The 24,808-nt window shown below is 46.0% G+C and overlaps 1 protein-coding gene across 1 annotated transcript in view; it reads right to left on the bottom strand.

Moving 5' to 3' along the window:
- Positions 1-24,808, bottom strand: part of LOC109032973 (uncharacterized) — a 321,437-nt gene that overhangs the window by 171,661 nt on the left and 124,968 nt on the right. The window contains exon 2 of the mRNA XM_072302532.1: positions 12,084-12,121. The gene's annotated coding sequence lies outside the window, so the exon portion shown is untranslated. The remainder of the gene's footprint in view (positions 1-12,083; positions 12,122-24,808) is intronic.

Genomic DNA, 24,808 nt, shown 5'->3' with positions numbered 1-24,808 from the left:
CCCAGGGTGAGAACATCAGGCTGCTAACGTGAAATCCCTGGGACGTCCTGGACAGGTCATTCGAACGCTTCTGAAATTGGGTCGGGGCGAAATTGGGTTTGACTAAAGACAGCCGAGATTTATGCACGGGGAAGAGCATAAATCATGAAAATATTTCCACTATTTTATCTGCGGCGAGTCAAGTCATGCCAATAGTTCAATTCACTTTGCGACCAGGTCGGGATGGTTGGGGCGCCGCGCGCCATGCCAGCCGTACCGCGCCGTAGCTCTTCTTCTCAGCGTAGCCGCACTAAGAAAGAACGCCGTATCAGCCATATGACACCGTAGAGAAAATACAGAAGGTGGTGGCAAGTAGAGTCCCTTTATACTGAGAGTCAAGACAACACCCCTCATGGAGTCACAAACGGGAATAAAGATTACAGAAATTGAAAGTTTTTCGTAATCTTTGATCGGCCCATTCTCGAATTCCTTTCTTCGTTCCTTCCCTCATTCCGTTTGTTCCTTGCCGAACCCGTAATTCCCCGGTCCATTCCAGTTTATAATCTTTGCAATCGGTGAAACTGTAATCTTTATTCCCGTTTGTGACACAGTGAAGGCCTAAAATACGGGAACCAATCAGAAATTTCATAACTTTCCCGAGTAACTATTAAGTTATCGGGAAAATACGTCGTTTTCTTCAGGAAAAAACGTAACTCCATTTCAATGTTGCCAAATTTACCCTTTAACTAGGAGAATCTTGGCCATTCCTAACTGAAAATTTCACCGATTTTTCCTCAGATTTCATGCAAAACTCAGATGAATTTTGGATGAAAATTGCACTGTACATTTTTGTGAAATAAATTAATTTTTTGAGTCAATTTGGCAAACTTGGAACTGAGTTACGTTCCTCCGTGCGGGAGACGACGATATTTGGCAACATCCGAATGTTCATACCGCCATTTTTCTCAGTATGACAGCGCAGCGACGATTGGAACTTTTGTTTGCAGATTTATTCACATTTCACCTACATTTTTTGTCACTGGAATTTGAAGCGCTTGAATGCATGGGAATCTTCTCTCGACTAAAGTAGTGGAGTTGCCACGGTAAACGCCACAGCTGAGTTTAAATGGTGTTAGTTTTGTCTGCGACTGGCAGAATCTCCACTATTCCTCGTGACTGTTTCCGCCTCTAGAGGAACAGGTAACAGTGTTATCAATAGTAATCATCCGAAAAAAATCGTGTCGGTTGTGTTATTTGTGCTCAGAAAAGTAAACTAATACAACAGCCAGAAAAAACTGTTATTGTTGCGAAGATAATTTATGATGATAAAAATGATGCCACTTCGACCACGCAGCTCGCAGAACCGAATTCTCTATAATGCAAACCGATCTACCTTTGGTAGGTGTAACCGGGTTTTTTTGTGTTCAGTGCAAAATCCTCTCCAGACGACTCATTTATTCCCGTTGTTCGAAGTGTGGCCGAATTTTGTCTTAGCGTGAAAAGTCGCATCTTTGATATAGTAACAGTAGAGACAGGAATGATCGGCTATCGATATTTTCCCATTTGAAGCTATGGTAAAGAATCGATTATTAAGATTTTCGTCGCGAACACCATCTTTATCGATCTTTTCCTATATATTTAAATGGCAGATAAATCTGTATATCGCAAAGCACGCCACGCCACTGCCTAGTAAGTATCTTCCACAGCGGGACGAGAAAAAGCATGTCATGGAAACGGTTTGCTGGTGCTGATAAGACAGATTTTATTGAATCGGGGTGGTTTTACATCGATCTTCGATCAATTTATCCGCAAAGCTTATTGAGGGAAACATCGTAATTCAATCTCTTGGACGTAGCTGTTAAAATATCAAACCAGATGATGTTATGACTTTGAAGTTTGGTTCCCTAAAATTGAAAAGAATAGATAGGTCAACAAGGAGAGACAGAGTGAGCAGTTATCTTGCCTTGTTATACCCTGTCCTTGCATTTCCCGCTTTTTTCAGAAATTTGCGGTGAATTTTAATGTACCTCCTAACGAATTCCTATGACTATATGCCTTTATAAGACCAATTTTTCTGTCTCTTAGATTCACCTGAAAAGCAGCATCTATTTTACAGGTGATCTCAAGCACGTGTAATTTTTTCTTTTTTTTTTGTTCGTGCAAAAAGATATATTTTTACTGATCATGTTTGAATTTCTAGTCTCTTCTAAACATTTGATTGTCTATAGGTTAAATTTTTTGTTTTTTAATGATTTTTTTGAAACTATTCTTGGGATAATAAAATAAAAAATCTTGCAAATATTCGAGAAAGGGAACAAGCATGTAAATTCCTTTTGTAAAATCCGTTTACTATAATAATAACAGGGTCTTCGTACACCATGGCTTCTTAAAATGATCCGTTGCAGCGAGGCAAACGATTCATCCGAAGGTTGACCGCGCGTGCTCACGAACGGATCAAACCAATTTGATAGCCCCCGACCACCGAGCGGTGAGCGGCCTCATATATACAAAATATTGACAAAATATTTTCCACTACGGTAGGTATAGATTGAAAATCGGAAATGAAAAATCTCTTTGTACGAACTAACCAATATTTACCGTTCGCAAAACACGGTTTTGCCGGAGGTCATCTGGTTAAGTTGGGAACGTGAAGGTTCAGAGATGTCCTCTTGGAATGGCCCACAAACACTACGTGGAATGATTGCGGATGGTCTCCGTGGTGCAACGATTCCAGCTATTAAGTGCGTGACCATTCCGAGAGATGAGGCAGCCGGCAGTACGCCCCGAAGAGACACAACAACCCTGCACAACTATTGCCGAGTAATCTCGCCCGGAGAAGAACAATGAGGGAAAAATGACATTCGGAACACGTATCGAGTTGATAACAATTGTTGCAGCGCGCAGGCGCAGCGGCCTCGGCCTCGTCCTCGAATCCCGAGTTGCACCACTCAACAGTCGGTGATCGCTGTTGTCCGGGACTCAACGGCCGCGGCCAGTGCACCCGGGATCAGTTTGATGCGCCCCTCTTATTATCCGCCCCAGCGTTGCCCGTCTACCTCGTTTCGAGCCCGTCCTCCGAGGGTGCTGTTCTGGAGCCGGCATCATTGTTTTCAATTAATTTGCTTTTCAAGCTCTCGGTCGCAATTATTTCTCCTGACCTGGAGTTGCCAGCCGCCACCCCTCCCCCCCTCCGTCGCCGCCGCGCTTAAGCCGAGCTCCAGAAGCCTTTACATGTTTACCTTTGATGGAAATTGTTTTTGTTTGTAGGGCGCATGTGCAATGTACTCGGCGGTGCGCGGTGGCGCGAGTGGTTTGAATTTTATCTAATCTTTGTTTGATTGCAATCCGCTTTTATTTGATTTTAATGAGTCCGCTCACCGCTCGGTGGTCGGGGGCTATCAAATTGGTTTGATCCGTTCGTGAGCACGGTCAACCTTCGGATGAATCGTTTGCCTCGCTGCAACGGATCATTCGGTTCTTTTCGCGATGTGTTGGAATGCGAAATTCAGGGCTCACAAAACTAGTGCACTCGGGTTTTCCCCGCTTTGAAAGAAACCGTGTCTCAAAGGAGCCCAGGACTCCGAAAGCTACTGAACTACAATCATGTCCATATCTACCAAACCGATTGCTTGGCTTTGATATCGTGCTTCGATATCATTCGATATCAAAGCCAAGCAATCGGTTTCGTAGGATGGACATGTGGATTACATTTTGCAATAAGGAACCACTGTCTCTGGCTCTCCCATAAAAGCACCTTTCTGCATAGGGAATCCAATGGCATATCTTTTGTTTCTAAAATGAGCTAGAAATAGTGGCTCCTTATTGCAACATGTAGTCCATGTGAGAGTATGCCAGGTGGTTAGTCGCCGAAACAGGTGTTGGAGTGGGCACCTCTCGAATGAAAGCAGCGTGGATATCCATTGATAGGTCGAAAAAGAGATCATAAAGGCATTAGTTTCATAATGTGTGAGAGGATGGGTTTTGCTAACGATGAAGAGGATCACATTTTACAATGAGGAACCACTATTTCTGGCCCATTTCAGAGACAACTTACATGCCATTGGTTTTCCTACGCAGATACGCGCTTTTATGGGAGTGCCGCCAGAGATATTGGTTCCTTATTGCAAAATGTAATCCAAGAGTCTCAGCGCGCTAGAGGGCAGATGATTTAGCAGATAAAATAATTCCTTCCTACTATGAACTGGAAAAATGAAGCGTGATGATCCTAGGCATTTTTTCAAAAAAACATTTTGTCTGAAATAAAGTAATTGCGTTTCGTTTTAAGAAGGCGGAATGACTATACAGGCAATTACAGTAACAACTTTCAGCGCTGATTGTGAGCCTCAGCCCGCAAAATTTCGACATTGATACCACGGCCTTGTTTCGTACACAATTTCACTGCAGTTTAAACGGATGTGAAGAACCATTTAAAACATCGCAGGAACTTTTTAAGAATTATATGATAGATGATAAGCTAAACGCAATAATTTCATGCACGAAAAGGAACGATGAATAGGTACCCCGGTTTGACGGAGAGGACTGGATGAAAGGGCAGGAAAAGAAGACGAATGTTGTTGCAGGACGTTTTCCTTTTCTGGTCTTTCCATGCAAGCACACGACCGCGCTGCCGTGGGCGCAAAAAACGCGTAACGCCAACGGAAACCTCACGCAGATATGCGGTTTTATCTTATTAGCACGGCAGCGTGGATGAAAGTGGTGTCCGATCGAGAGAGCGGGTCCGCTCAACCGCGTCACCGGACAAGTGATCAGCGATCAGTATTCACCCGGCTGTTGCCAATTTTCCCGGGCGAGGGTAAGCTGACCCAATGAGGGCACAAAGGGTTTCTACACGGAGAAAAAAACTTCGTGCGTGGGACCTGAAGTTTAGGTCATATGGATCTCTGAAGTTTTCGGATTGAGCATCTAAACACTTGAGGTGTAGCTGCCGAAGTTCAGGTCTGACATCTGAAAAGTGAAACTTTAGTTCTTACATCTGAGGTACTTCAGTTATTACATCTGAAGTACTTCAGATGTGAGAATCGAAGTTTTTCGGATGTGAAGACCGAAGTACTTCAGATGTAAGAACTGAAGTTTCAGATGTGTGATCCGAACCTCGACAGCTAGACTTTAAGTGTTCAGATGCTCAAACTGAAAACTTCAGAGATCCATATGACCTAAACTTCGGGTCCCACGCACGAGGTTTTTTTCTCCGTGTGGGACCCGAAGTTGAGGTCATGTGGATCTCTGAAGTTTTCGGATCACGTATCTAAAAACTTGAGGTCCAGCTGCCGAAGTTCGGGTCACATATCTGAAGTACTTCGATGTATACCGAAGGGTTCGGGTCACACATCTGAAGTACTCCGGTACATACAGAAGTGCCTCGATGTCTGACCCGAACTTCGGCAGCTCGACCTCAAGTTTTCGGATGCGTGATCAGAAAACTTCAGAGATCCATATGACCTCAACTTCGGGTCCCACGCGCGAAATTTTTTTCTCCGTGTAGATAGGGAGAAAATTGCCGTATGTATGCCGCTCTGTTATGGGTTCATCAGTTTTAGGTTTTCCATAAGGTTCTCGTAAACACAATTCAACAAACCTGATCAAGGGACACTTATTACGGAACAGTTGCAGAAAAGGAGGAACCCAATCAAGGACCTTCCTCAAGGTTCAATCTAGGGGTTCCTCCTGGGAGAAGGCGTGGATGACGCCCAATGAGAGGTTGGAGCGATTGGATTGAAGCAGAAATGTTGAGGTGCTCACTGCCCGAAGGGTCCCTTGTAAAAATTGGCAGTAGAATCTGTGTTCCAAAATACCATAGACCTACGGCCGGCTGTAAGATTTCCAATAGTTTCTATAGCCGGCTACACAATTTCTTATAGCCTTTTATAGCCGATGGCGATTAAGCAACTCACAGCCAGGCGATAAAGTGTATGCTAAACGTCACTAATTACGGATGCTAGGACTTAGTGAGTTTTTGGACCACTGCTCTCTTTTTGGGCCGTAGTATCTTGATTTATTTTGCGAGGAAAGCTCCGTACTTTTGATGGATGCCTGCCATTCCTAATATATTAGAGCGCCTTCAGTTTCGTATGATACTGTGCAATACCTCTGGTGTGAAATAGTTGCTTCAAGCGCCGTGGCACGCTGCGGTGCGGCAGGCGGGCAGCCAGCGCGAAACGCGCATTGGCGCCTACAAACCTAACAGGGATACTTCACGCGTTGCGCAATGCGTGAAGTATCCCTGTTAGGTTTGTAGGCGCCAGTGCGTCGCCGCTCCGCTTTGTGTTAGGCTCTAATATTTAATCTGGCGAAGTCAGCGTTATTCAACTCATGATTTTGAAATGTTTGCACATCCTGTATGGATTATTCTCGTTTTAGTTGATGAAAAAAAATATGTATTAAAGGAAAATATAACGTGTGTTTTGTAAATATTAAGGTGGTGCCGTATTAGACTTAATAATTTCCAAAGCACACGAATTTCTAAACAATTTCTTATGCCTTTTATAATCGATGGCGAAAAAGCAACATCCAGGTGATAAAGTGTAAAGCCCGGCGATAGAAACTGTAGCCCGGCTGCATAATTTTTTATCGCTTCGTATTTAACCCGGCCGTATGATTTTCTCCGCATTCTACAGCCAGCTATATGATTTTCTGTAGCCTTCTTTAGCCGGCTATAAGAATTTCTTTGGTATTTTGAAACGCAGCTCTTATCGCCAATTTTTACCAGGGGTTGTCGTTCGCCATGAGGGCAGTGGAGGTTGGGAGTCGTAGAGCGTAAAGCGGCCTAGATGTGTGTACGAGTATATTTGCAAGAAAGTGAGATCCTCGGAGAGACATCCATCAAAATTGTTTAAAACTTATTTCAAAAGATGGGAATTAGAAAATTCGTAACACTTCTTGAGCTCTGTCACCATCATGCTTTGTTACCGTGGTTCACTCTTGGTGACAGGCAGAAAATTTTACAATCGAGGAATCAACATATCCGTATGGACAATATACTAAGTCATCGCATTTATGTCGACTGCTGATCTACTCACTAGATAGATCATCACCTTCCGGCCAAAGTATCACAAGCGCCATGCGGCGTTTCAAAATTTACGCCGCCATTTTATTTCTTTGTGCTGCCGATAAAATTCAAGGAAATTTTCCAACAGATTCGACCAACAATTTCTCCGTAAAAAAATAAAATAAATGTGCTTCGGGGTGGGCAGTGCGGGTTTCCTTGTCAAAAACAATTGCTTTATACATCGCTTAAAATCCATCAACAGGTGAGTCAACAGTTCAATGTTGAAGTCTCAAAAGTAAATGCTCCCACCATTGCCAAGATACCAATTGGAAGGTCTCTCCTCGTCTCCATCCAAAACTAGAAGCGGAGTGGCTACTATGAAAGCCTGATACCTCCGACCAATCAGAGAGCGGCACACTTTTCCTTATAGTAAAAGGATTGAGATGGCAATACTCTGTCTATATTGGTAGTAGGTACTCTACGAGACCCCGCGCTGGGGCCCTAGAACACATGTTTGGCGACGGAGAATATGAATCATTGCACTCGCGTCGACACACGTAAGAGAAATAGGTAAGTTTCGACGCGCGATGTGAGGCCGTATTATCCGGACACTTCCGCCACGGCTGAGCCGGGGATCGAAACCGCAATCCCCTGGTCGGGCGCCAACTCAGCCGATCGTTAAATCAGGAGGTCACTCACTCGTCACTCGTGTCGTGCGGGCGCATTCCACGCACGAAAAATTGGACGTGTTTCTGCCGAACGGAACTGTGTGCACTGAGACATGAGCCCTGAGACCCTTGAGATTATATGCATAACAGGGCTCACGTCATAATGCACATAGCTCCGTTTGACAGACATACGTCCAATTGATCCTGCCACGACGAGTCTGATGTTGCTTGTGCGCAACATCGTCCGTCGTAAGTGACGTCATTCGATTGATTATTTTTTAGAGACCAAACAAGAAACGAAGAGAAAATGGGACTATCCTATTGGTGGAAGAGGAGAGTTGCAATGGATAGAATAAGTAACGACTAACTGAGACTCACTGGGGGATAAGGACGTTGCATCCACCTGCGATGCATCCACCCAACCGTTAGGTTATGTTAGGTTCGGTTAGTGAAGTTACATAAGGGTAGATGCATCGCAGGTGGATGCAAAGACACGCAATCACTCAAAACTAGAGTGATTTGATTCTGAAGTTAAAGTTTCGACTTTACGATTACTTTCATATACGAGGACTAGGAAGAGAATTGACGGAAGTTAATGTAGAAACCCGTGCTTGCTTCTGATTGGTGTCGGATGACATCATTCGGCTCGATCAAGCGATAATTCGCGTCAATCTGATCCAATCGTCTTGAATCCAATGAAATTGCTGACATTGGTGGTATCAGAGGAGCGACGGTCCCAGCCACTAGGCACCAACCACCAACCCTAGAGCTTCCCGCTACATTTACCAAACCCCTAGTATTTCACGGGGTAGGGGTGGAATTCTAATGATGATCTCGGTGAGCACTGGCTATCCGTATAGTGCACCCTAAAAACGAGGATCGGGTTCACGAGAAAATACGGATTCACTGGATCGGATTCACAAGCTCTACCGATCCGAAACGAAAATACGCCTCTGGGCGTCTTAAATTTGCGGAAAATTTGCGCTTTTTGAACTGCGTACTCCTCGGTTTCCAAGTTACTGTTTCACTTTTTAATTGGTGCATCGTGTTCTACGCTTCATTTACCTCCAGAAAAATGTATTAGCAAGTGAATGGGCACAAACAAGCAAGCGAGATGAGGACTTCTCAAATCCGCCCGTTTGAATAGAGGCGTCAAACACAGTGCGGTCGGCTGTGTCGGCTTGGAATGCCTAGTAGCGCCTGCAAGACCGTGTAAATACTTCACGCATTGCGCCAAACACATTACGGTCGGCTCGGTCGGTTTGAAGCACATATTAGCGCCTACAAGTCTGCAGGAATACTTCACGCATTGCGCCAGACAGTGCTATCGACGTGAAACGCATATTAGAACCTATAAGACTACATGCGTACTTGACGCATTGCGCCTACACCAAACTGCGCACTATATCGTTTAATATTTGTAATTTATCGGTGCCAGACCTATCGCTCGCACTGTGCACAATTTCTGACCAGTGCACACCGTGTGTGACATACACCAATAATAAAATAAAATAAATGAAAATACAGTGTTTAAAAATGGTTGTGCCCCGCCCTCCCATTTAGAGCGTCTCGTAATTAAACCACATTTTGCAAGAAGGAACCATTATTTCTTGCTCATTGTAGAAAGAAAATATATGCCAATGGTTTCTCTATGCAGATAGGTGCTTTTATGAAAGAGCCAGAGATAGTGATCCCATATTGCTCCATAACTGGATTGCATTTTGCAAAAAGGAACCACTAGCATTGCAATGTTGCTAAGATTGTGCAACTTCTTTTGTCTTGGAGAAAAAACCCGATTATCCATTAATAGTTTCTATTTTACTCGCTAAAAACTGTAAATTTAAGACAAAAATTACCATCTAAATTTCATAGTTTTTCACGATTTCCGCAATTTTATTGCAGAAGATGAAGTTGCACAATCTTAGCATCATTGCAATGCTAGTGGTTCCTTTTTGGAAAATGCAATCCAACTGTAATCCACTTTATGGACCGCCCCATATCTGGATTGCATTTTGCAAAAGGACCACTAGCTTGCAATGATGTAGATGTCAACTCATCCTTCGCATAAATTGCGGAATTGTGAAAAACTATGAAATTTAGATGGTAATTTTGTCTTAATTTACAGTTCTTAGCGAGTAAATAAAAACTATTAAGGGACTATCGGTTTTTCCCAGACAAAAGTTGCACAATCTTAGCAGCATTGCAATGCTAGTGGTTCCTTTTGCAAAATGCAATCCAAGTTGCACAATCTTAGCATCATACAATGCTAGTGGTTCCTTTTGCAAAATGCAATCGAACTGTAATCCCGTCATGACCGCCCCTATCTATAGTTTTACATCGTTGGCAGCTTTTACTTTAGAGGCACTCCGGTTTTCCCGAGGACGGGATATCGGGACTCGGGAGTCGGGAATCCAGGTTCGAGGGAAGCGCGCCTCGCGAGCGGTGTCGCTGCTAACCCACTCGGCGCGACGTCACTGGATGCCGAGCCGCGGTCGCGACTCGCGATGCGGTGCACCGGCTTCGGATGGGTCACTCAACCTAACTGCACCGCGACGGCCGGGCAGCGCGCGTCGAGTCGCCCGCAATATCCTCCGCCTTGGCAAAGATCCGGAGTGCCCCCCCCCCCCCGGCCCCGTGCCCCGCGACGCATCCAGCGGCCAACAACTCCATCCCGAACCCGAATACCCGCAGCCCGCAGCCAACAACTGTCCCTTTCCGCGCGGAGCGTCGCCCGCGACACCACCCCCGCGTCACTCCAGAACGCCGCACAGTAGGCCCGGATTCGCTCCGCCTGTCTTCCTCAAGTTTGAAATTTGAGAAATCTCGGTGAAATATTTTTGAAAAATCCCACCTATAATAGTTACCCGACCTATGTCAGCAATTCTTTCGTTCACGATAACTATCGTTAGATTTACGTTAGCTTCTTCAAATTTTGCAATTTTGTCCATTTTGGTCTTATGAAGAACTGTATAAATTTTCGGTTAAATCGCATTTACCGTTTACGTATAAACGGTAATTAACGTAAGTGCCCTACTTACGCTGTTTTCCACTAAACTGTTTTTATGAAAGTTCCATTCCTTGGTTTCCTTGGTAACCTTTGTTTGCTATTAGCTGATGTTTTATTTCAACTTATTTTTTCCTTTTTTTCCCATTTTTTTCTTTCTTTTTTTAATAAATCATTGCTAGGTTAGTTCTAATTTTTTTGCCAGCATTAATCCTACCTCCCCCCCCACCCGCAGCTAATTTTTCTAGCTCCGACACCCTCTCCCCACAACTCATTTTTCTATTGATTTTATCATTTTTTTGTATGGCATGTCTTGCTCCCCTACCACCATTTTTTCGGGGTTGTAGATATTTTAGCGGCCTCTAGACCCGTGACTCCAGTCACGGGCATTTTGCTAGTTATGATATAAATGCCTTTTTACTGACTGAATGTTACCTGCACTCAAATTTATCACTTGCCTCGAATTTGGCATTGATCGACTTGGGAATAAATACACAAAAATCACTCAAAAAAAGGTATGACTCTGAGACCCATAAAAAATGGCTCGGAGATCCATAATTTCTAACCAAAGTGACTCACCGTCTTCAGTATGGCTTTCTGAGCCATACTTTATTGGTCGTGAATCTATAAGCATGGCTCCACGAACTATATTCTATGGCTCCATGATCCATAACTCGGCCGGTAAGTCACTCTTCCCATACTTGTTTTTTGAGTGTAGCCTGAATAATTCAACTAAAAAACACAAGAAAATGGGCAACCAAGGCTAAAAACAAACAAACGAAATGTCTGGGGCGATGCTTTGGGGTGGTTCTTTCCCCTCCTCGACGAAGAAACGAAAAATATTTAAAATTATAAAAACCAAGAAACTTCTTAGCTGGTCCTCAAGGGGTTGGTATCCGTTAAAAGGTTTCTTGATTTGTAAATTATATATATTTTTTGGCTCCTGTTCGAGGAGGGGGTTAAAACTACTTCGGCGTCCCCGGCATTCTTTACGTTTATTTTCGCCTCTGTTGCTGAATTTCTTGTATGTCTCAGTTTATTTACTATAGCATTAGTAAATATTTACACATCGATGGTGAGAGTGCAAAAACGCGTATCTTGGTTTTCGACGTTGCAGACTTCCTGTCATACTTTATCTATCAAATGGAAAATGACTCTACGTCATACCTTGAAAGTCATCGTGATTGTTTTCTTCAGGTGCAGATTATTCTCTACAAAATTTTGTGCCGTTATGTTGATTTGTTCTCTTCACAAGAGAACTCAGGAGCGTAGTTTTTAAAACAACGAGAACTGACAGTTTGAAACACACAAGTTAGTGGGCAAAAGTTTTTACAGCACTATGTAATACGAAAAACTAATTACCAATTACCATTATGTATACAAATTAGTTTGCAGAGAATTTAATAAATTGAGAATATACACTCACCAATTGTCTCCTGAAATTTCTCTCAGAGCTCAAAAATTCTGGAACAAATTAAAAAATTGCTTCAGTTATTTGATCATACAAAGAACACAGGTAATTATAACAGAAACAAAAAAAAAGTTATCGCACATTATATCTTTATACTGTATGAGAAAATTTACTCAATACAGGCCTAAAATATGTTTAAGGTAAAATTAAGGGGTACAAACGTACGTGTTACGTTTGCTGAGATATTGACACTAGTGATTTTTTTAAAACTCCGAAGTGTTTGAGGTAGAGAGAATTCTTTTCCGCAGTCTATTCCTTTTAATATCATTCCCATTTCCATACCATTAGAGTTGCTGTCGTAAATCGATAGAGTTCGTATCGGACCTGCCGTCCAGTTACTCGTGTACCTCAGATGTATCACACACAAAACATCTTGGATTTCCACTCATAAACTGACGAACAAATTTTGTCAACACCGAAGAATCTGTAAGCAGTATTATATAATCCACACCCCAAAGCTTTTATATCTCACGTGTTTTTAACAGATTACATTAATAAACTATGTCCAAACGAGGTTTGGCTTGTCTCCGAAAAGTAGTCTTTGATACCCTAGCGATGACGATCAGAGTTTCGATTTGTATTTAAATGAATTCTTCGGAATCAAATTCTTACCAATTTTTTGTTTCAAGTTAGTTCCTCGCTCATCGGTTGTTTTCTCTCAGTACAGGGTAGCAACATTTCAAAAAATATCCCGCATAACTCTTTCAACTTATACCCACATGCTCTATTTCAGGGTCTGCTGAATAACTGGAGGGAATTTCGCATCGAGGATCGTAAAAAAACTAGCTTTTAGTGAAGGTAGTTTTGAGAATTTTATCGCAATAGACTTCTATGTAGCATTAAATGATCACCACAGCATCGTTTTTGCAACGTAAATGAAAAAACGCGAGAAAATGTCACTATTATATTCTCTTTACATGATTTTTAAGCTTTTTTTTAAAAAAAAATTAACTTCTACACTTGAAACTTTTTTTTGTTTGTTTTTTTTGTTTTTGCTAGGCAGTGTGATTTTTGAAGGCGCTGTAAAGTTAGGAAGATGATTCCTATTCGAACATCGAACTTAAGGACGCTAAGCAAACTTGACTATGTTTTTGGCAAACTTGTTATCGATGTCAGTTCTCGTTTTTACAATTTTTTCTATGCCATTTTAGAAATCTTGATTCATTTCGACAATTGACAATAGCGCAGGTCCGATCGTTCATTCGAATTTTTTTTTTTAACTTCAGCTGCTGCGTCACGATTGGGCGTGTTTATTGGGTTATCGAAAAAGTAACTCCATTTAGCTTTGCGCCTTGGAAAATTTTGGTAAATTCCAGGAAATAGGACAAAATTGACGTTTAAGCGCAGGTTTGAGGAAACGCAGATATTGAGTCTCCAATGAGCATATCTATTGAAAGAAGAGCATGTGCAACAACACGGCTCCCGGTAAGGAGAACGCCGTATGAGCTATCAGGTTTTGCTAAATTGGCTCCAACAAATTATGAATTTTCAAAAAAGTTTGCTCATAATTCTCTTCCAATTTTTCAGAGGATTTCATCTGTAACTTGATCTGAAAAGTCTAAAAATTTCAAGGTATAAAATTAATAACTTTCTTCAAAAATTAATATTTCCTGGAAAAAAATCTGGCAAATTTCGAATGTTCATACGGCGTTTTCACTCAGCACGGCAGTATATGGTGCCATGCGACAAGCGACAAGCACGTGTTAGGTTGCGGCATCCTCGTCATCATTCCGTGACGCGTGCATCTCGCAATGTTGCTGCTGCCAAGGCGTAAAAGTCAGGCTCGCAATCTTCACTCTCAATTAGAATTCTGGATTCTAATTTTCTCAGTGGCACTTCCTAAAACGAAAACATTTTATTTTGGATACAGGGTGCTCAGATTTGTTCTAATAAAAAGCAGGAGGTTTCATAAACGGTCTACAAAAGTAAAAACGAGGGGTGAACGTTGAGTAGGACGAAGGGGCAATGCAATAGAACGCCGCACCGTGCGGCGCGTAGAGTCGTCGTTGAATCTTACCCGGGCGTTAAAGTCTCTGAGTGATCAAACGCAGAGGCAGACACAGAGAGTTGGAACTGTTAGACTGCCGCCCTAAGGAAGAACGCAGTGTGAAGATTTGCATGTTGCAAGGTTTCTCTGAATTAAATAATTCTTAAAAAATGTTATGGGCGTCTCTCTTTGAAATTTTCAGGTTCCTCAGATCAACTAGTGATAGAATTCTTCGAAAAATTGGAGGGAAAATAACCTCATAGTTTACTGAAAAGTCGTTCTTTATCAAATGAGATTTGGTCACATCCGGCGCTCCTCCTAGCAAGGCAGTGGAGAAGTGCCCGTCACAATTTGCATATCCTGGTCTCGGAGTGGAGTCTCATTGGCTGGCTAAATGAGTGGCGGGCGAAGAGTGAATCAGCTACATTTGAAGCTATTGTAAAGGATCGATTATTAAGGGATACTTTGATGATCGATCCTTTTACATTGGCTTGGCTGGCAGGTCAATCGATTAATCGCAAAGCACGACACGCCGCTGAGCTCATTACTGACTATTAATTACCGGTTGTGTTTTTCCTGAAGCGTTAAATATGTCTTACATCCGACGAGCAATGATGACATGCTCCCACCAGTGGCGTGGCGTGAATTGCGATGTATCGATTGTTTTGACATTTAAACCTATGGTAAAGAATCGATTATTAAAGTGTTCGCTGCGAACACCCTGTTTATCGATTCTTTTCCATAGGTTAAATGACAGATCAATCGATACATTGAAAAGCACGCCACGCCACTGGCTCCCACAACGATTTCAACGTCTAAGCTCGTATTGCTGAATAATTTCATGACTTCAACATCAATTTCTCTTAAATCAGTGTTTCCGCTACAGACTCCGCATAATTGAGCATCGAATTGCATTACCTATGTCCTGACACTCAGACATTATTATTCGGATTAAAAGCATTCTGCTGTAGGTAATTTTCATGCGTGTCACTCCAAGATATCTGGAACTCTGATATGTTCAATTTATATTACTTAACGGGACAAAATGAACGCATCCAGGGATTTTATTGCACGGGCACAAAACCTACAGTTCCGCCGAACTTTTCACGCAACTCGAGATCCCGCACTTATGACTTTCGTACGAGTCTTTTGCGGAAGATGTGCGTTACGTGATTCTGGAGGCTTCTGGTGGCGCAAAAACGACAGTTCGACAGATCGTTTCACGTGACTCGGGATCTTTCACTTGTGACTTTCATGACATGAGTCCTTGTGTGGAAGATGTGCATTACGTGATTCTGGATGCTCCCAAGGGCGCAAAAACCACCGTTCGGTCGAACTTTTCACGTGACTGGGCTTCCCTCACTTGTGACTTACACAAGAGTCCTTGTGTGGAAGATGTGCAATACGTGATTCTGGCGGCTCCCAAGGGCGCAAAAACCACCGTTCGGTCGAACTTTTCACGTGACTGGGCTTCCCTCACTTGTGACTTACACAAGAGTCCTTGTGTGGAAGATGTGCAATACGTGATTCTGGTGGCTCCCAAGGGCCCAAAACCACCGTTCGGTCGAACTTTTCACGTGACTGGGCTTCCCTCACTTGTGACTTACACAAGAGTCCTTGTGTGGAAGATGTGCAATACGTGATTCTGGTGGCTCCCAAGGGCCCAAAACCACCGTTCGGTCGAACTTTTCACGTGACTGGGCTTCCCTCACTTGTGACTTACACAAGAGTCCTTGTGTGGAAGATGTGCAATACGTGATTCTGGTGGCTCCCAAGGGCCCAAAACCACCGTTCGGTCGAACTTTTCACGTGACTGGGCTTCCCTCACTTGTGACTTACACAAGAGTTCCTTGTGTGGAAGATGTGCATTACGTGATTCTGGTGGCTCCCAAGGGCCCAAAACCACCGTTCGGTCGAACTTTTCACGTGACTGGGCTTCCCTCACTTGTGACTTACACAAGAGTCCTTGTGTGGAAGATGTGCAATACGTGATTCTGGTGGCTCCCAAGGGCCCAAAACCACCGTTCGGTCGAACTTTTCACGTGACTGGGCTTCCCTCACTTGTGACTTACACAAGAGTCCTTGTGTGGAAGATGTGCATTACGTGATTCTGGTGGCTCCCAAGGGCCCAAAACCACCGTTCGGTCGAACTTTTCACGTGACTGGGCTTCCCTCACTTGTGACTTACACAAGAGTTCCTTGTGTGGAAGATGTGCATTACGTGATTCTGGTGGCTCCCAAGGGCCCAAAACCACCGTTCGGTCGAACTTTTCACGTGACTGGGCTTCCCTCACTTGTGACTTACACAAGAGTCCTTGTGTGGAAGATGTGCAATACGTGATTCTGGTGGCTCCCAAGGGCCCAAAACCACCGTTCGGTCGAACTTTTCACGTGACTGGGCTTCCCTCACTTGTGACTTACACAAGAGTCCTTGTGTGGAAGATGTGCAATACGTGATTCTGGAGGCTCCCAAGGGCGCAAAAACCACCGTTCGGTCGAACTTTTCACGTGACTGGGCTTCCCTCACTTGTGACTTACACAAGAGTCCTTGTGTGGAAGATGTGCAATACGTGATTCTGGTGGCTCCCAAGGGCCCAAAACCACCGTTCGGTCGAACTTTTCACGTGACTGGGCTTCCCTCACTTGTGACTTACACAAGAGTCCTTGTGTGGAAGATGTGCAATACGTGATTCTGGTGGCTCCCAAGGGCGCAAAAACCACCGTTCGGTCGAACTTTTCACGTGACTGGGCTTCCCTCACTTGTGACTTACACAAGAGTCCTTGTGTGGAAGATGTGCATTACGTGATTCTGGTGGCTCCCAAGGGCGCCAAAACCACCGTTCGGTCGAACTTTTCACGTGACTGGGCTTCCCTCACTTGTGACTTACACAAGAGTCCTTGTGTGGAAGATGTGCAATACGTGATTCTGGTGGCTCCCAAGGGCCCAAAACCACCGTTCGGTCGAACTTTTCACGTGACTGGGCTTCCCTCACTTGTGACTTACACAAGAGTCCTTGTGTGGAAGATGTGCAATACGTGATTCTGGAGGCTCCCAAGGGCGCAAAAACCACCGTTCGGTCGAACTTTTCACGTGACTGGGCTTCCCTCACTTGTGACTTACACAAGAGTCCTTGTGTGGAAGATGTGCAATACGTGATTCTGGTGGCTCCCAAGGGCCCAAAACCACCGTTCGGTCGAACTTTTCACGTGACTGGGCTTCCCTCACTTGTGACTTACACAAGAGTCCTTGTGTGGAAGATGTGCAATACGTGATTCTGGTGGCTCCCAAGGGCCCAAAACCACCGTTCGGTCGAACTTTTCACGTGACTGGGCTTCCCTCACTTGTGACTTACACAAGAGTCCTTGTGTGGAAGATGTGCAATACGTGATTCTGGTGGCTCCCAAGGGCCCAAAACCACCGTTCGGTCGAACTTTTCACGTGACTGGGCTTCCCTCACTTGTGACTTACACAAGAGTCCTTGTGTGGAAGATGTGCATTACGTGATTCTGGTGGCTCCCAAGGGCCCAAAACCACCGTTCGGTCGAACTTTTCACGTGACTGGGCTTCCCTCACTTGTGACTTACACAAGAGTCCTTGTGTGGAAGATGTGCATTACGTGATTCTGGTGGCTCCCAAGGGCCCAAAACCACCGTTCGGTCGAACTTTTCACGTGACTGGGCTTCCCTCACTTGTGACTTACACAAGAGTCCTTGTGTGGAAGATGTGCATTACGTGATTCTGGTGGCTCCCAAGGGCCCAAAACCACCGTTCGGTCGAACTTTTCACGTGACTGGGCTTCCCTCACTTGTGACTTACACAAGAGTCCTTGTGTGGAAGATGTGCAATACGTGATTCTGGTGGCTCCCAAGGGCCCAAAACCACCGTTCGGTCGAACTTTTCACGTGACTGGGCTTCCCTCACTTGTGACTTACACAAGAGTCCTTGTGTGGAAGATGTGCAATACGTGATTCTGGTGGCTCCCAAGGGCGCAAAAACCACCGTTCGGTCGAACTTTTCACGTGACTGGGCTTCCCTCACTTGTGACTTACACAAGAGTCCTTGTGTGGAAGATGTGCAATACGTGATTCTGGTGGCTCCCAAGGGCCCAAAACCACCGTTCGGTCGAACTTTTCACGTGACTGGGCTTCCCTCACTTGTGACTTACACAAGAGTCCTTGTGTGGAAGATGTGCATTACGTGATTCTGGTGGCTCCCAAGGGCGCAAAAACCACCGTTCGGTCGAACTTTTCACGTGACTGGGCTTCCCTCACTTGTGACTTACACAAGAGTCCTTGTGTGGAAGATGTGCAATACGTGATTCTGGTGGCTCCCAAGGGCCCAAAACCACCGTTCGGTCGAACTTTTCACGTGACTGGGCTTCCCTCACTTGTGACTTACACAAGAGTCCTTGTGTGGAAGATGTGCAATACGTGATTCTGGTGGCTCCCAAGGGCCCAAAACCACCGTTCGGTCGAACTTTTCACGTGACTGGGCTTCCCTCACTTGTGACTTACACAAGAGTCCTTGTGTGGAAGATGTGCATTACGTGATTCTGGTGGCTCCCAAGGGCCCAAAACCACCGTTCGGTCGAACTTTTCACGTGACTGGGCTTCCCTCACTTGTGACTTACACAAGAGTCCTTGTGTGGAAGATGTGCATTACGTGATTCTGGTGGCTCCCAAGGGCCCAAAACCACCGTTCGGTCGAACTTTTCACGTGACTGGGCTTCCCTCACTTGTGACTTACACAAGAGTCCTTGTGTGGAAGATGTGCAATACGTGATTCTGGTGGCTCCCAAGGGCCCAAAACCACCGTTCGGTCGAACTTTTCACGTGACTGGGCTTCCCTCACTTGTGACTTACACAAGAGTCCTTGTGTGGAAGATGTGCAATACGTGATTCTGGTGGCTCCCAAGGGCCCAAAACCACCGTTCGGTCGAACTTTTCACGTGACTGGGCTTCCCTCACTTGTGACTTACACAAGAGTCCTTGTGTGGAAGATGTGCAATACGTGATTCTGGTGGCTCCCAAGGGCGCCAAAACCACCGTTCGGTCGAACTTTTCACGTGACTGGGCTTCCCTCACTTGTGACTTACACAAGAGTCCTTGTGTGGAAGATGTGCATTACGTGATTCTGGTGGCTCCCAAGGGCGCAAAAACCACCGTTCGGTCGAACTTTTCACGTGACTGGGCTTCCCTCACTTGTGACTTACACAAGAGTCCTTGTGTGGAAGATGTGCAATACGTGATTCTGGTGGCTCCCAAGGGCCCAAAACCACCGTTCGGTCGAACTTTTCACGTGACTGGGCTTCCCTCACTTGTGACTTACACAAGAGTCCTTGTGTGGAAGATGTGCATTACGTGATTCTGGAGGCTCCCAAGGGCGCAAAAACCACCGTTCGGTCGAACTTTTCACGTGACTGGGCTTCCCTCACTTGTGACTTACACAAGAGTCCTTGTGTGGAAGATGTGCAATACGTGATTCTGGTGGCTCCCAAGGGCCCAAAACCACCGTTCGGTCGAACTTTTCACGTGACTGGGCTTCCCTCACTTGTGACTTACACAAGAGTCCTTGTGTGGAAGATGTGCATTACGTGATTCTGGTGGCTCCCAAGGGCCCAAAACCACCGTTCGGTCGAACTTTTCACGTGACTGGGCTTCCCTCACTTGTGACTTACACAAGAGTCCTTGTGTGGAAGATGTGCAATACGTGATTCTGGTGGCTCCCAAGGGCCCAAAACCACCGTTCGGTCGAACTTTTCACGTGACTGGGCTTCCCTCACTTGTGACTTACACAAGAGTCCTTGTGTGGAAGATGTGCATTACGTGATTCTGGAGGCTCCCAAGGGCGCAAAACCACCGTTCGGTCGAACTTTTCACGTGACTGGGCTTCCCTCACTTGTGACTTACACAAGAGTCCTTGTGTGGAAGATGTGCAATACGTGATTCTGGTGGCTCCCAAGGGCCCAAAACCACCGTTCGGTCGAACTTTTCACGTGACTGGGCTTCCCTCACTTGTGACTTACACAAGAGTCCTTGTGTGGAAGATGTGCAATACGTGATTCTGGTGGCTCCCAAGGGCCCAAAACCACCGTTCGGTCGAACTTTTCACGTGACTGGGCTTCCCTCACTTGTGACTTACACAAGAGTCCTTGTGTGGAAGATGTGCAATACGTGATTCTGGTGGCTCCCAAGGGCCCAAAACCACCGTTCGGTCGAACTTTTCACGTGACTGGGCTTCCCTCACTTGTGACTTACACAAGAGTATCCTTGTGTGGAAGATGTGCATTACGTGATTCTGGTGGCTCCCAAGGGCCCAAAACCACCGTTCGGTCGAACTTTTCACGTGACTGGGCTTCCCTCACTTGTGACTTACACAAGAGTCCTTGTGTGGAAGATGTGCAATACGTGATTCTGGTGGCTCCCAAGGGCCCAAAACCACCGTTCGGTCGAACTTTTCACGTGACTGGGCTTCCCTCACTTGTGACTTACACAAGAGTCCTTGTGTGGAAGATGTGCAATACGTGATTCTGGTGGCTCCCAAGGGCGCAAAAACCACCGTTCGGTCGAACTTTTCACGTGACTGGGCTTCCCTCACTTGTGACTTACACAGGAGTCCTTGTGTGGAAGATGTGCATTACGTGATTCTGGAGGCTCCCAAGGGCGCAAAAACCACCGTTCGGTCGAACTTTTCACGTGACTGGGCTTCCCTCACTTGTGACTTACACAAGAGTCCTTGTGTGGAAGATGTGCAATACGTGATTCTGGTGGCTCCCAAGGGCGCAAAAACCACCGTTCGGTCGAACTTTTCACGTGACTGGGCTTCCCTCACTTGTGACTTACACAAGAGTCCTTGTGTGGAAGATGTGCAATACGTGATTCTGGTGGCTCCCAAGGGCCCAAAACCACCGTTCGGTCGAACTTTTCACGTGACTGGGCTTCCCTCACTTGTGACTTACACAAGAGTCCTTGTGTGGAAGATGTGCAATACGTGATTCTGGTGGCTCCCAAGGGCCCAAAACCACCGTTCGGTCGAACTTTTCACGTGACTGGGCTTCCCTCACTTGTGACTTACACAAGAGTTCCTTGTGTGGAAGATGTGCATTACGTGATTCTGGTGGCTCCCAAGGGCCCAAAACCACCGTTCGGTCGAACTTTTCACGTGACTCGGCTTCCCTCACTTGTGACTTACACACGAGTATCCTTGTGTGGAAGATGTGCATTACGTGATTCTGGTGGCTCCCAAGGGCCCAAAACCACCGTTCGGTCGAACTTTTCACGTGACTGGGCTTCCCTCACTTGTGACTTACACAAGAGTCCTTGTGTGGAAGATGTGCATTACGTGATTCTGGTGGCTCCCAAGGGCCCAAAACCACCGTTCGGTCGAACTTTTCACGTGACTGGGCTTCCCTCACTTGTGACTTACACAAGAGTCCTTGTGTGGAAGATGTGCAATACGTGATTCTGGGGCTCCCAAGGGCCCAAAACCACCGTTCGGTCGAACTTTTCACGTGACTAGGCTTCCCTCACTTGTGACTTACACAAGAGTCCTTGTGTGGAAGATGTGCAATACGTGATTCTGGAGGCTCCCAAGGGCGCAAAACCACCGTTCGGTCGAACTTTTCACGTGACTGGGCTTCCCTCACTTGTGACTTACACAAGAGTCCTTGTGTGGAAGATGTGCATTACGTGATTCTGGAGGCTCCCAAGGGCGCAAAAACCACCGTTCGGTCGAACTTTTCACGTGACTTGGCTTCCCTCACTTGTGACATACACAAGAGTCCTTGTGTGGATGATAAGCAATACGTGATTCTGGTGGCTCCCAAGGGCCCAAAACCACCGTTCGGTCGAACTTTTCACGTGACTGGGCTTCCCTCACTTGTGACTTACACAAGAGTATCCTTGTGTGGAAGATGTGCATTACGTGATTCTGGAGGCTCCCAAGGGCCGCAAAAACCACCGTTCGGTCGAACTTTTCACGTGACTGGGCTTCCCTCACTTGTGACTTACACAAGAGTCCTTGTGTGGAAGATGTGCAATACGTGATTCTGGTGGCTCCCAAGGGCCCAAAACCACCGTTCGGTCGAACTTTTCACGTGACTGGCTTCCCTCACTTGTGACTTACACAAGAGTATCCTTGTGTGGAAGATGTGCATTACGTGATTCTGGAGGCTCCCAAGGCCGCAAAACCACCGTTCGGTCGAACTTTTCACGTGACTGGGCTTCCCTCACTTGTGACTTACACAAGAGTCCTTGTGTGGAAGATGTGCAATACGTGATTCTGGAGGCTCCCAAGGGCACAAAAACCACCGTTCGGTCGAATTTTTCACGTGACTGGGCTTCCCTCACTTGTGACTTACACAAGAGTATGCTTGTGTGGAAGATGTGCATTACGTGATTCTGGAGGCTCCCAAGGGCGCAAAACCACCGTTCGGTCGAACTTTTCACGTGACTGGGCTTCCCTCACTTGTGACTTACACAAGAGTCCTTGTGTGGAAGATGTGCAATACGTGATTCTGGTGGCTCCCAAGGGCCCAAAACCACCGTTCGGTCGAACTTTTCACGTGACTCGGCTTCCCTCACTTGTGACTTACACAAGAGTCCTTGTGTGGAAGATGTGCAATACGTGATTCTGGTGGCTCCCAAGGGCCCAAAACCACCGTTCGGTCGAACTTTTCACGTGACTGGGCTTCCCTCACTTGTGACTTACACAAGAGTCCTTGTGTGGAAGATGTGCAATACGTGATTCTGGTGGCTCCCAAGGGCCCAAAACCACCGTTCGGTCGAACTTTTCACGTGACTGGGCTTCCCTCACTTGTGACTTACACAAGAGTACCTTGTGTGGAAGATGTGCAATACGTGATTCTGGTGGCTCCCAAGGGCCCAAAACCACCGTTCGGTCGAACTTTTCACGTGACTGGGCTTCCCTCACTTGTGACTTACACAAGAGTCCTTGTGTGGAAGATGTGCAATACGTGATTCTGGTGGCTCCCAAGGGCCCAAAACCACCGTTCGGTCGAACTTTTCACGTGACTCGGCTTCCCTCACTTGTGACTTACACAAGAGTCCTTGTGTGGAAGATGTGCAATACGTGATTCTGGTGGCTCCCAAGGGCGCCAAAACCACCGTTCGGTCGAACTTTTCACGTGACTGGGCTTCCCTCACTTGTGACTTACACAAGAGTATCCTTGTGTGGAAGATGTGCATTACGTGATTCTGGAGGCTCCCAAGGGCGCAAAAACCACCGTTCGGTCGAACTTTTCACGTGACTGGGCTTCCCTCACTTGTGACTTACACAAGAGTCCTTGTGTGGAAGATGTGCAATACGTGATTCTGGTGGCTCCCAAGGGCGCAAAAACCACCGTTCGGTCGAACTTTTCACGTGACTGGGCTTCCCTCACTTGTGACTTACACAAGAGTCCTTGTGTGGAAGATGTGCAATACGTGATTCTGGTGGCTCCCAAGGGCCCAAAACCACCGTTCGGTCGAACTTTTCACGTGACTGGGCTTCCCTCACTTGTGACTTACACAAGAGTATCCTTGTGTGGAAGATGTGCATTACGTGATTCTGGAGGCTCCCAAGGGCGCAAAAACCACCGTTCGGTCGAACTTTTCACGTGACTGGGCTTCCCTCACTTGTGACTTACACAGGAGTCCTTGTGTGGAAGATGTGCAATACGTGAATCTGGTGGCTCCCAAGGGCCCAAAACCACCGTTCGGTCGAACTTTTCACGTGACTGGGCTTCCCTCACTTGTGACTTACACAAGAGTCCTTGTGTGGAAGATGTGCAATACGTGATTCTGGTGGCTCCCAAGGGCGCAAAAACCACCGTTCGGTCGAACTTTTCACGTGACTGGGCTTCCCTCACTTGTGACTTACACAAGAGTTCCTTGTGTGGAAGATGTGCATTACGTGATTCTGGTGGCTCCCAAGGGCCCAAAACCACCGTTCGGTCGAACTTTTCACGTGACTGGGCTTCCCTCACTTGTGACTTACACAAGAGTCCTTGTGTGGAAGATGTGCATTACGTGATTCTGGAGGCTCCCAAGGGCGCAAAAACCACCGTTCGGTCGAACTTTTCACGTGACTGGGCTTCCCTCACTTGTGACTTACACAAGAGTCCTTGTGTGGAAGATGTGCAATACGTGATTCTGGTGGCTCCCAAGGGCCCAAAACCACCGTTCGGTCGAACTTTTCACGTGACTGGGCTTCCCTCACTTGTGACTTACACAAGAGTATCCTTGTGTGGAAGATGTGCATTACGTGATTCTGGAGGCTCCCAAGGGCCGCAAAAACCACCGTTCGGTCGAACTTTTCACGTGACTGGGCTTCCCTCACTTGTGACTTACACAAGAGTCCTTGTGTGGAAGATGTGCAATACGTGATTCTGGTGGCTCCCAAGGGCCCAAAACCACCGTTCGGTCGAACTTTTCACGTGACTGGGCTTCCCTCACTTGTGACTTACACAAGAGTATCCTTGTGTGGAAGATGTGCATTACGTGATTCTGGAGGCTCCCAAGGGCCGCAAAAACCACCGTTCGGTCGAACTTTTCACGTGACTGGGCTTCCCTCACTTGTGACTTACACAAGAGTCCTTGTGTGGAAGATGTGCAATACGTGATTCTGGAGGCTCCCAAGGGCCCAAAACCACCGTTCGGTCGAACTTTTCACGTGACTGGGCTTCCCTCACTT

Source organism: Bemisia tabaci, chromosome 7, assembly GCF_918797505.1.
Source record: "Bemisia tabaci chromosome 7, PGI_BMITA_v3".
In the NCBI taxonomy this organism is placed as follows: Eukaryota; Metazoa; Arthropoda; class Insecta; order Hemiptera; family Aleyrodidae; genus Bemisia; species Bemisia tabaci.
The sequence above is the reverse complement of the archived record's forward strand: the minus strand, read 5'-3'. Positions and strand labels throughout refer to the sequence as shown.